The sequence below is a fragment of the Triticum aestivum genome, chromosome 4B (assembly GCF_018294505.1).
Source record: "Triticum aestivum cultivar Chinese Spring chromosome 4B, IWGSC CS RefSeq v2.1, whole genome shotgun sequence".
Lineage (NCBI taxonomy): Eukaryota > Viridiplantae > Streptophyta > Magnoliopsida > Poales > Poaceae > Triticum > Triticum aestivum.
In genome coordinates, this window is record NC_057804.1 from 41,083,084 (window position 1) to 41,093,374 (window position 10,291).

Consider the following 10,291-nt stretch of genomic DNA (forward strand, 5'->3'; position numbering starts at 1 on the left):
TTCTGGTATTAATGTTTTTCCTGTATGCTTGTTTAATTGATATCCTTACTAATTGTTTATTCTCTTCTCAATGCAGGTTTAATAATCATGGGCAAGTCCAGCGGCGCTAGTTTCCTCAGTAAATTTAAAGGACTTACTCGGAGTGGACGAGCCCACAAGGTTCCCTCCCGACTACGCGAGGATGACACCTCACAGGGAGGTGGAGGGGTCGGGGGAGGAGACCCTAGAGGAGGAGGTGGTGGGGGGAGAGCCCCTAGAGGAGGAGGAGGTGGGGGGGAGAGGCAACCGGGGCAAAAAACTCCGGGTCGTGTCTGAAATAGGAGGGTCTTCTTTGATGCCCTCCTATACAGAGGCACCTTCTGAGTCTGAGGAGGAGGAGTACGTTCCTGATGGCGAGGAGGAGGAGGCCGAGGAGGAGGGTGAGGAGGAGGAGGACGAGGAGGAGGGTGAGGAGGAGGCCGAGGAGGGTGGAGGGGAGGTTGATCCCGCGTTGTGGGGTGACTTGCCACCGGGTTCTTCGCAGGGGTGGCTGCGTGGTAATGCCGGACTACCTACACCACCTTCTATCGAGGAGCACAAGTGGCTCATTGAACCTATGGGGACAGAGTAAGTGCCTCTCAATCATATTTTCAACACATGACAACATTTTCTTATTGTACACATGGCAATCATTTGATTCTTTTGCAGAAACTGGATCCTTCACGGAAAGGGCCGTAAACTGAACGGCCTTATCACTGTCCTGTTGAAGGAGTTTTGGCCTGGCCTATTCTGCCCGCGGCCAGACAGGGACCCGCAGCAGCGGGTTTTGGCCATGAGCTGGGCCCACTACGAGGCTTGCAGCAACGCGGAGTACGGGACGACCGCTAAGGCCATGATCACCAAATTTTGGGTAAGTTCTCTTCTGAATCACTTGTCTTCAGTTTCGTTCATAGTTTATCATTGAATCACTCAACTCATGCCTTGTTTGCTTCTGGTTTTTGCATGATTGCAGCAACTCTATAGAGTTCTTGACGAGCACAAGGCCAGAGCCGACGTGGTCTTGCTTGCGGCTGCGAAGAAGAAAGCTCGTCAGTTGCAGTACGAGGTGCGCTGGGTTGCCGTCTCGCAGTACTACCACTACTACCTGCAACAAAAGATGCCCAAAACTCAAGCGCAGAAGCTACGACTTACCTTGAGCAAGGAGCAGTTCATGATGGTAACTATTACTAACTTTTCATTGTTTCAAGCAGTCAACTATATGTTTCGTGCTCACATGTCATGCTTCGAAAATTTGCATAGGTTGTTCCTCGTTGGTGCTATGGAAGGCATGACGGATGGGCGAGTTTGGTGGATAGGTGGCTCGGCGCCGATGCAGAGTTTGTTGCCAAGAGCATCAAGGCCCGGGCTAACCGTGGAGACGACGGGACTCACAGCCAAGGAAACAGGAACCACTGGGGCTTCAAGGCCATGAAGGTATATCTATGTGCATGATGCATTTCTGTTCTTCTTTACATCATGTTCTTATGTATGGCTGACTTCTATTTGACGTTGTAGGAGGACAAGTTGAAGAGGCCGCTCTCAGACATGGAGTCATGGAAGCTGGCCCGCGAGCGGAGTCATCGCAAGGAGGGCGAGAGCCAGTACTACGGCAAGACCGAGGAGCACCTGGGGTCTTACATTCATCACTATCAGGAGTTGCATCCGGATGTTCCTGTTGCTGAGGTCGCCCAGTCTCAGATCGACGACACGGCGGTGGTGGCCATCCAGGGGAAGAAGAATGGCCGGTATCCGTGTTTTGATGGCTTGATCACTCCTTCGATCTCGTACACACGGCTTCGGGCTAGCAACCCGAGCCAGTTAGAGAGTACGGGGCGTTCACAGACTCCCTTAGCCCGCCAGCATGCTATAAGTACTTCCTCTTCCTCTTTTTCTATCTTGCATTCTCAGTTTATTTTCAGCATTGCTCACTTAGAAACAACCTAAATTATGTAGGCATATAAGGAGTTTGTCGAGCATAGGAATCTCGAGGTGCGGGAGTACTTGAAACGAGTGAAGGCAAACGATGATTACAACCGTCAGATGATGACGGTTAGTTTTGCCCTGTTAAAACCAACCTAAATTTTTGCACTTCCATTCCTTCTGATCTTCTAGTTTGCTTGTTTAACTAACATTCAGGCTATGTTGGCGTCTTGGACTAACCGCACGGATCCACCACAAATGGGACCCCCACCACCACCTGCGGGAGAACCCCCACACGTGCCCACGTTCGATGAATGGGTGGCACTAGGCAGTGATGGTCCGGTTAGTACATTTGCCTAACTACTAGCAAACTAGTTCTCGTTCATGAAACACTATCATATCATATTTACCGTTAGAATCTTTTCTGAAACATGTAGGGGACCGGTGGCTCGACTCCTGCTCCGTCGACCCCAGTCACTCTGATCTGGCAGAGTGGTGGTGGTCGCGATGGCGGTTTTGGCGGAGGTGGTGGTGGTGGTTTTGGCGGAGGTGGTGGTTTTGGCGGGGGTGCTCTTGCTTGATGATTCCGTGCATGTGGCCATCGTGCCATGCCTTTCATATTCCTACTTTTATCATGTTTCATGTCTTGCACTACTTTTATGTTCATGAACTTCCATCGGTGATGATCTTTAGATGATGTGATGAACTTGAGTATGTTTAGATGATGATGGTGAACTTGAGTATGTTTAGATGAACTTGAGTATGTTCACATGATGAATTGTCATATTTCTGCATAATTTCATATTGTTCTGTTTTGAAATGCTGTCAAATGAATTGGAAAAGAGAAAACAGGGAAAATAATAATAAAAAAAACTATGCCTACGGCAAAGCCGTCGGCATATATACGCCCAGGAGTTACCAGGGCTTGCCACGTGGCAGAGATATGCCTACAGCAAAGCCGTAGGCATATATGAAAAACTATGCCTGTGGAGAATATGCCAGGAGAAGCCGGGGGACGACACGTGGCGTAGGTATGCTGACGGCTAGGCCGTCGGCATAGATTTCCATCTATGCCGACGGCCAAGCCGTCGGCATACCTACGCCACGTGTCGTCCCCTGAATCGCCAGCGCTGTTGACGGCGCCGTCCGTTGCCGTCAGACGGAAAACAACGCCGACGACTAAACTATGCCGACGGCTGCCCCACGGCCGTCGGCATACGCTCCTATGCCGACGGCTATACTACGCCGACGGTCTGACACATCTACGCTGACGTGATCTACACCGACGGGGCTATGCCGACGGCAGCCGTAGGCATAGATCTATGCCGACGGCAATGGACCTATGCCGACGGCCCTGGGCCGTAGGCATAGCCCGCGAGTCCGGTAGTGCTTCAACGAATCATCCATGGATTCGACGATTTCAAGGTTAGATCTCCCCTTTATCCCCCCCTGCTATTCCTACAAAACAATTCAACAGAGTTAAGGCGTTAGGTACCACAGATCTTCCATTGATCAGGGTGAACTGTTGATTATGCTTATTATAGGCTTCAATGGATTAAATCTGAGAAGATAATTCTTGAAATGGAGGAGGTTCAATTGGTGTTCCTGGAGATGACAAGAAAGATCATTCAAGGGAAGAGGATTTGTTGCGAGAGAGTCGGATACCGGTGTGGATGATCCTCTCAATGGACTCATTGCAGCATCACAAAGACACAGGCAACGGTGCTACTGCTGATGGTAGAGAGGAGATCAACGGCAAGGGAGGCAAGGGAAAAACTGAGGGTGTGAACCTGAGTTTATTCTAGATGTCTTTTTTTGTTGATCAACTCCATCTCAATCCCCATCCATCTTCCTCTAATTTTTCTTATGTTTCTGTACAGGTCAAAGAGGGTTTACAACTAGGTATAAAGCTTCATGAGGACTCATCTTCTTGGGATGGAAGATGATCGGTTACTGGTAAGTATTAAAATTTCTATATTTTGGTGATGGTACCGGCTAGGTATTCTTTCAGATTTACTTCTATCATGCGTATTAGAACACGTTCAGCCTATGTAGATGATGCACGGATACTGCAGTAAAAGTAAATACATTACCTGTAAACTGCACTATTGATTTAGTAGTTCTACTTTTGGTCCAACTATCGATCAATTGTTGAGGCTATAATGAACCAAAAATTGCTTACTGGGGCAGTACTATAGTCTCTTGATTATGCTCTTAAGTAAATATCATGTCTTCCTCTAATTAGAAATTTAGAAAACAATAGGTTAATCAGAAGCTTTCTTACAAAAAGAGCGCTCTTCAGATGCTACTACATGTATATGCTCACATCACATGCATATTTCTTAATTTTCAGGTGCTTGTGAATATCTGCGGAAGTACAGTAGCCTGTAGCTTTGTAGGCGTTGAACTAAATACCAATCAAAGTAGGAGCGAAAGGAAGATAATATAGGTTTTGATCCGCCAAAAGGTCTATTTATTCTCATTTCAGTTAAGATTTACCTCTAAAACATTGCATGAACTCCTGCGCATATTGGATACTTTATTTATGCACCTTCTTGCATTTTAATTCCATGTAAGTTGTGCACTCTATTTAGTAAGTTATTTGTATTTTGGCTACAAATGATTTTATTGGATATATTGTAGACATTTTCTGCAGGGACTGTTGCAACTTGCTAGACATAGGAAAAGATGGGAGTCAATCCAAGATGACATCAGCAACCAAAGGTGACATTTATATAAACATTTGGATTTCTGATACAAGAATAGTCATGTGTTTTTTCTTTGAAGGTGTGTGATTTTCTTTTAGTGTGGAAATTATTATGATGATCATTCATCAGAGATGGGTCCGTGCATTATTTTCTTCTTACAAAGAAATTCAAGTTTGAATCTTAGATTTAACAATTACTCCCTTTGTTCCTTTATATAAGGTGTATTTGTTTTTTTAAGTCAAACGAGTGCAAGTTTGGCCAAGTTTTTAGAAAAATATATCAACATTCACAATATGAATTTATATATCATTTGATCTCAACATAAAGATTAATTTCATATTATATCTATTAGGAATTGCAGATGTTGTTATTTTGTTCTACAATCTTGGTCAAATATTCAAATGATTAACTTGCACGGAAATCAATACACCTTATATTCTGGAACGGAGGGAGTATTTGACATGTCATGAAGTGTGTACTGCATCACTCACAAAAATCATAGCTTCCATCCAGCGGCTTTGGCCGAGTTAATTTGTGCATTGATGTTTCACCATTTCCTGAAGTTATATAACTATTGTGGTTTCCTTCAGGTTAATGCGATTACTCCATTAAGTGAAGGTTAGTCGTTGCTCCTTGATCAAGGCTATTAATTTATAGATGGGTTTTCGAATATACTCATAGTAGTCCAGTGATGAGTATAAGTTGAAGCAAGAGTCTATTAAATAAATAAAAAACATTTTCATTTGAAAGTAGCCATAAGATAGAAATGGATATACATATGTTGTATAATGAAACGAAGATGTATATAGCATGTCCAGCTCCAAGAGACTATTTTCCTCTTTTTGGTTATACTTACTACTGTCCATTTCAAGACAAAAGAAAACTACTGCGAAACAACTTTTTTAGACTGTTTTTATCATTTTCAATAGCTCATGGTTCAATTATGTTTAACTTTTTGTCACCTTAATGTTATGAAAATTCCTATCAACCTATTGCCAAAACAGATGGGCGCGGCAACGCGCGCCTCCGATGATCTAGTTTCATATTATCATTGATCCTTGCGAAGATCACGGTTCTGCTCTTCCAATAAAATAACCTCATTGGTGAGTGTCGTGTTCTGGTACAAATCGCTTCAACAACCTTTAATGCATTAATTTCATATAAAGAAAGATTATGATGGAGGGTTTGCAATATGTCTCCCTTTTTTGTAGCCTCCACTGGGGGTATGAGTTGATTTCCTTCTTCATGGATCCGGCCAGTCGTGACCCCTTTAGTTTCCTCCTGCCCGGCAGTGTCCTCATCTCCGGACGACCACTCATAATAGACCTCACTGAAAGGGCGTTTGCCCTCGAGGGTTGCATGATTCGATGCTTGGTACGGAGCCTTCGGGGTGCCATGGGGAGCTTGACGACCAAGTCCTGTCAGAAAAATGGCCCGAAAGAAGAACAGAGGATAAACTTGCGATACGGTGGTCAAAACAGCGAGGAGTATATATAATGATTTTTTTCATGCAGGACAAGTAATCTGGAAGGAAACAGAGTCGGTAAAGTCCACAGGGAGTCACGAGCCCACACAGCGCGCCTTGGGGGGTAGGGCGCGCCCCCTGAGCTCGTCGCTCCCTCGTGCACTTTCCTGATTGTTTATTATTTCCTAATTTTTATATATTCTGAAACGAACAAATGTACTTTTATGAAACTTTTGGAGTCGGTTTACTTACTCACATACCCAGGGCTGTCTCCAGAAATTTTAGGCCCAAGTGCGCAATGCAAAATGGGGCCCTAAAACTAAAAATGTCGTGTACATCCCTATGACTTGGGAGATGAAGATCGTTTTTTCTATATACCAATCAACTTTGAGGTATTTTTGGTACATACTTACTGGTAGGACTAGGGTTCCTACCAGTGCGGCTACGCAGGTTATAGGGACAAGGAGGAGGTGGACGAGGGCTGGAGCGGGCGCGCCGGCGAGTGGGCGCCGTCGCGGCTAGGGTTTAGGTGCAGCGGCGGTTGGCTGGTGGCGGCTAGGGTTCCGGCTCCTCAGGGAGCCGGCCAACAGAAGATGATAATATCTTTATTGCTTCCTCTCAAAAGGTATCTTACAACTAATATTTATAACCTCAAAACGACTAGCCTAAGATAACTTGCGTAAGAATTAACCTAAGATAACTTGTGGGCTAAGATTGCCCGGTGGGCCTCTACGGCCGTAACACTTCTCCCCGCCTGCACAAACAGCTCGTCCTCGAGCTGTAAGGTGGGGAAGCGCTGGCGGAACTCCTCGAGGCGATCAACCAGCGTCAAACACCTTCTCGATAGCTGGGGCGGCCAGGTCGGCGGCGACGGCATCCTCCGGAATGTAGTCTGCAACCTCCAGGTAGAAGAGTCGCGGGCAGGCATGGCCGGGCGTGTAGGGCTCGTCGCAGTTGAAGCACAATCCTTGACGGCGACGCTCGAGGAGCTCAGCTGAGGTGAGCCGGCGGAACGGGCGTCCCGCGGTCGCGGCAAGGGGTGCCGCAGAAGCCTGCGTAGGCCGACCCTGCGAGGAATCCGGCCCTGGTAGTGACCCAACGGTCCGGGACGATGATTCCTGCTGGATGGCCACCGCGCGGCGCTCGAACGCGCGGGCGTAGTACATGGCCGACTGGAGATCCTGGGGTCCGCGAAGCTCCACGTCGACGCGAATGTGATCCGGAAGGCCGCCGACGAAGAGCTCAGCCCGCTGCAGGGCCGTCACACCTGGCGCGTGACACGCCAGGGCCTGGAAGCGGTCGGCGAAATCCTGCACCGTGGAGGAAACTGGCCCTACCCCGACGGCAAATCAATGCCGACGGCAGCCGTCGGCCTACTTTGCGCTATGCCGACAGCCACGTCTTGGCTGTCGGCGTACCTTGGCCGTCGGGCTACCACGAGCTAAGCCGACGGCACCCGTCGGCATACATATGTCGTCGGCCCAGCTGCGAACATGGCGACAGCAGCCGTCGGCATAACCAGGCCGTCGGCATACCCGTGGGCCCGGCAACCCCGCCCGTGACCAGCGGCTAATGTCGTCAAATCTATGCCGACGGCCTGGACGGCCGGCCGTCGGCATACATCGTCATGCCACGTCACAGATCCGCGGCGCACCGTCCATGAGCTAAGCCGACGGGAGGGACGGCGAGGCGGTGGGTGGCGCGGCCCAGGCCGGCCACTGCGGGCCTTGGCAGGCTGCTGGTGGCGCGGGTGGCGCCGCGAGCGCTGGCGTCGGCCATTGGGGCCAGGGCGGCGTGGAAGCGGCCGGCGATGGTAGCGTCGGGTAGCCCCCGGCGATGGCCGTGGGGACGGAGTAGGCCGGCCACTGCAGGCCCTGGGCGGCTGCTGGCGGTGCGGGTGGCGCCGCGAGCGCTGGCGTCGGCCACTGTGGCCAAGGCGGCGTCGGAGCCGCCGGTGAGGCCAGCGCCGGGTAACCCCCGGTGATGGCCGCGGGGACGGAGTACCATGGCAGCGCCGGTTGTCCCGCGGTCACGGTCGGATGGAGCTGCGGGGGCGGCCCGTACGGGTTAGCCAAGTAGAGGCGGATGCCCTGGACCGCGGCGACGAGGTCGGTGAGGACGCCGGCCATTGCCTCCGGTGTGAACTGCTGCGTCTGCGGGGGAGGTGATGGTGGCGACGTAGGTTGGACGGGAGCTAGTGGCCGCCCGTGGCCCGGCGCGGTGCCGGGTGCCTGGAGGGGCGGCGCCGAGAGCGACGCCGTGACGCCCGCCAGGAGCGAGGCCGTGGCGCCCGGCGCGGAGGCGGCGGCAGTGGAGGAGTTGGCGGCAGCGGCGGTGGTGGAGTTGACGGGCAGCGGCGGTGGTGGCGGCGGTGGATTTGGAGGTAGACAAGACATGGTCAAAATCCGGGTACCTGATACCAAATTGGTAGGACTATGGTTCCTACCAGTGCGGCTACGCAGGTTATAGGGACAAGGAGGAGGTGGACGAGGGCTGGAGCGGGCGCGCCGGCGAGTGGGCGCCGTCGCGGCTAGGGTTTAGGTGCAGCGGCGGTTGGCTGGTGGCGGCTAGGGTTCCGGCTCCTCAGGAAGCCGGCCAACAGAAGATGATAATATCTTTATTGCTTCCTCTCAAAAGGTATCTTACAACTAATATTTATAACCTCAAAACGACTAGCCTAAGATAACTTGCGTAAGAATTAACCTAAGATAACTTATGGGCTAAGATTGCTCGGTGGGCCTCTACGGCCGTAACACTTACATTAAAAAATTGCATGTTATTCAGAATGAACTTGAATTAAGGCAGTTGGATGTTATTTGTTTCTGGATTGCAGTACGAAACAAATGAACTACACGCCACATGATTCAATTAAATCAACATCATAGGTAGTAGACGAAATTACTGGAATTACAAACAGAATATATCCGCTTGTAACATGGACAAAATAGCTAGTTTCATCTAAATATGAATGTAAATATAGTGTCTTTGAGCAAGTCACATTAGAAAACTAAAATAATGCATCTGCTCCTATAGATCTGAATCTATATGCACTAGTTCTTTTCCACGCTCCTATCAACATCTTAGTGCCCCCTAGGTACTAATTCAAATCAGAGATTCTTTGATCTCAATATAAACAAGATACTTCAATGGAGTATGGGAGAGTGTCGGGGGAGGAGGCGTACTGCCCAGCTTCTGCTTCGTGATGACAAACTACAACAACGGTGTTGCAACGATGCTCCAGTGCTCCATGCAGATATTGGACCTCCCCAACCTAGAACGCACCTCGAGGAAACTCTAACCGCGCCCTCACTGGCGATGCAGTTAGGTGTGACCACGCCGCGCGCCCGTCCAGGGTTTTTGCTCCTGCTTGCCCCCTTCACATCATTTTTTATATTTTTTTTAGAACAATCATTTTTTAGATGCCCCCCTTCACATATTAATTGCGAGTACCGGTTCAGAGAAATCTGGTTCATGGGCTCGTGGCCTGGGAGAACTGGTGGAGCTACACTAGTTTAGTTGGTTGAACCGGACCAGTCACTTCTCTTCGCCAATGAGGCCCACGACTCAGGTCTGTCTCCTTCCTTTTCCCTTCTTCTCCAACGAAGACAAAAAGTTCCGCGTTCTTAGATCCATGGCGATGCATACTACGTATATAAGATTTGGGGGTCCCTAATTTTTGGGGGCCCTGTGCGGTCGCCCACCTCGCAAGCTCCCATCGACGACCCTGCACGTACCTACTCCTTTTTAGGGTTCTGGAGTGTTTCGAAAGTTCCTTTTATGTGTTCCTCCGGTGTCATGGTTTGAATAATACTAGTCTCAATATTAATGGGCATACCTGAGATATAATGTTTAATTCTTTGCCCATTAACTACTCTCGGATTAGTTCCCTCGGCATTATTGGTCTTGACAGCTCCGGAGCGATAAACTTCTTCGATGATATAAGGTCCTTCCCATTCAGAGAGAAGTTTTCCTACAAAGAATCTGAAACGAGAATTGTACAATAGAACTTGGTCACCGACATTAAATTCCCGTCTTTGGATTCTTTTGTAATACCATCTTTTAACCTTTTTCTTTGAACAACTTGGCATTTTCACAAGCTTGTGTTCTCTTCATCTAGAGAACTAATATCAAATAATCTCTTCTCACCGGCAAGTTTGAAATCATAGTTGAGTTCTTTAAT

The 10,291-nt window shown here is 49.0% G+C and overlaps 1 long non-coding RNA gene across 3 annotated transcripts; it reads left to right on the forward strand.

Annotated features, from left to right (window-relative positions):
• The first annotated feature begins 3,334 nt into the window (after window positions 1-3,334).
• Window positions 3,335-6,305, forward strand: LOC123094362 (uncharacterized). Of its 3 annotated transcripts, none has more exons than XR_006445811.1 (4): window positions 3,335-3,363; window positions 3,483-3,720; window positions 3,819-3,894; window positions 4,292-5,495. It is a non-coding gene; the product is annotated as an uncharacterized lncRNA (long non-coding RNA). The 3 variants fall into 3 exon arrangements; XR_006445812.1 differs by lacking the exon at window positions 3,335-3,363 and adding an exon at window positions 5,858-6,305 and having other exon boundaries at window positions 3,400-3,720; window positions 4,292-5,749; XR_006445810.1 differs by lacking the exon at window positions 3,335-3,363 and having other exon boundaries at window positions 3,400-3,720; window positions 4,292-4,662; window positions 5,237-5,495.
• Window positions 6,306-10,291: the final 3,986 nt, after the last annotated feature.